Below are 2,475 nucleotides of genomic sequence, written 5' to 3'. Positions count from 1 at the left end.
ATCTGATAGGCTTATCTTTGATAACATCTTCATTTCCATTAGCTCATTAATGTTGGGATTTTATGCCCTAAATAAAACTCATTTCAATCTAATCTGATTTGTTATCAATAAAAGATTAGAAGTCATTTATGTTTACATGTAGTTTTCATGTTTATGGTTTAATATATATATACAAAATCTGTTAAGTCCAGAACATATAGTCATTTACAATTACAGTGATGTCAACACAGTGGAATGTGATTGTGATTATATGCTTTCAAAGACAAAGTCTCTGTTTCATCAGTGTATTGGATTTACACTAATGTCACTACTACAATTTTCCTTTTTAGTGACATTATATAGTGACACGCAGAAAGTGCATGTCACTAAAGAGTTAACAGTGATTTTTAGTGACATGCACAATTAGACTCTAAAAATTCAGTGTTAGTCTCTTGTAATGTGAGTCACTAAAAATATGAAGTGTCACTAAAGACTAAAACCCAACATTTTCTAATTTGTATTAATATAAAAAATATTGGCATATAGTGACACGCCATGCGTGAATGAATAAATATATCCCCACTCATTTAGTGTGTCACTATATCATAACTTAATTTTTTTATAAAAAAAAGTACAACTCTAATTATTAATAAGTATATAAAAAATAAAAAAAATTAATAATTGTAAATTCTAGCTATTCAAGAGCCTTATTTTGTTGAACAGCACGCCATCATTTGTTTTTTTTTTTGAGAAAAGCTAATATCACTTTCTTATTTATTATTATAATAATAAAACCATACTTTTTATTACTAAAAAAACCCTACAGATCAATCCATTGCTCTCTTTCTTTTCTCACCCCGCCTCCCTCTATCTTTTTCTTTATTCTCTGCATTGATAGCTACTGCCCAGATCAAGCATGAAGCTCTGGCTATCGATTGTGAAAATAAACCACGAAATCGAGTTCCCCGCCCCCGAAAACCCACATATTCGCCTCTCTCTCTCCTTTTTCACATGAACCGTCTCAGCCCTATTTCTCTCTCTCAGAAGGAAGACGCCGGCGCTAGTATAGCCGCACTCCGGAGATGGGTTTTCACCATGGATTCAAGATATACGCCCCTGGAAGCCTCATTCTCCTTCTCTCTCGAAAAAAGAACACATCGGCAGATGGTGGCACTGGTGAAGATGGTCGTTGGTGGAGATAACTCTGGGATGGTGGCGATGGTGGAGATGGTTGTCGTCGACATCTCCCTCTCTCTTACAGGTTCTATTTTCCCCCAATTTTTATAAAGATTTTTGTTTTTGTATTTGTTATATTGAATCATTTTGATTTCACAGATCTCCGAAATCAAATAAGGGTAATTTTTTGTTCAATGTTTAATGTTCTTTCGGGTATTTCATATTATGATTTTCTTTTCTATTGCTTATGGGTAATTTTATTTTATTTTCAGATTCTATCAATGGAAAAAAAATGAGTTGTTTATCTTACTAAATATTCAAGTTCAAAGCTTCAAGTTCAAGTTTAGAAATTGACTGAAGTCTGATTGTATTGTTTGTTTTGTTACAATCTCTAATTTCTTTTGTTGTAATTTTTAGAATCATATACTAGCATACAGATTATTCAACCATTTCTGGGTTTTGGGTTTGTATATATTGATTTGTATATGATTTTTTAGTTTTATTTTTTTTTTTGTTTAGATTAGTAATTTTTTTTTGAAACCACTCATTTGTATTACTGTTATTAATTATAATTATAATTATTTTGTGTATTTTTTTGTAATTAATCTAAATATGTTAATATTGCTTAAATAAAATATGAACTTATATATATAATTTTGGAATTTAAATAATAATCATACACATTTAAATTTATTCAACCAAAATTAAAAAATTTAATTAAATCAAATTAAATATTATTTTTTTAGATAAATATTTAATATAGTGGCACTTTTTGTGTGTCACTATATCTCCAAAAATATTAATAAAAAAAGAAAAAAAAAGATATAGTGACACTTTATGTGTGTGGTTAGTCTGACAAAACCTGACTCTATACGCCTATAGTGACACGCAGAAAATGAATGCAAAAAGTTTCAGTGACACGTGTGAAGTGTCACTAAAAATTGTCTTTCCAGTCACCCTCATTAGTGACGCGCGTTGAAGTGTCACTATACACTTTTAGAGTTACTCAATGTGTGTCACTAAAACCTGATTTTCTAGTAGTGCGTGATAATCAGCGATGAAGTGTACTTACTGTAAAGCCCTCTTAGTTAATTTGGAAATTATCAGTTAATTATGATTAATTATGAAATTATTTATAGCTATTTAAATAATTTACTACTGTTATTTATGGAATTCAGAAATGCATTGTTATGTTGTTCAGTAGTTTTCATATTTTGCATTTCCGGTGCCCGGTATTTTGGAACTCGGCGTTTGGCTCAGTAGAAATCACAATTTAGTATGTTAGTAATTTGGGGACGGGTTTTAGACATTGAGAATGTC

At 30.3% G+C, this 2,475-nt stretch overlaps 1 long non-coding RNA gene across 1 annotated transcript; it reads left to right on the top strand.

Annotated features, from left to right (window-relative positions):
• The first annotated feature begins 693 nt into the window (after positions 1–693).
• LOC115717023 (uncharacterized) lies at positions 694–1,745 on the top strand. Its single transcript, XR_009687897.1, has 2 exons — positions 694–1,240; positions 1,428–1,745. It is a non-coding gene; the product is annotated as an uncharacterized LOC115717023 (long non-coding RNA).
• Positions 1,746–2,475: the final 730 nt, after the last annotated feature.

This window comes from Cannabis sativa, chromosome 5 (assembly GCF_029168945.1).
Source record: "Cannabis sativa cultivar Pink pepper isolate KNU-18-1 chromosome 5, ASM2916894v1, whole genome shotgun sequence".
In the NCBI taxonomy this organism is placed as follows: domain Eukaryota; kingdom Viridiplantae; phylum Streptophyta; class Magnoliopsida; order Rosales; family Cannabaceae; genus Cannabis; species Cannabis sativa.
This window is presented reverse-complemented; position numbering and strand designations above follow the sequence as displayed.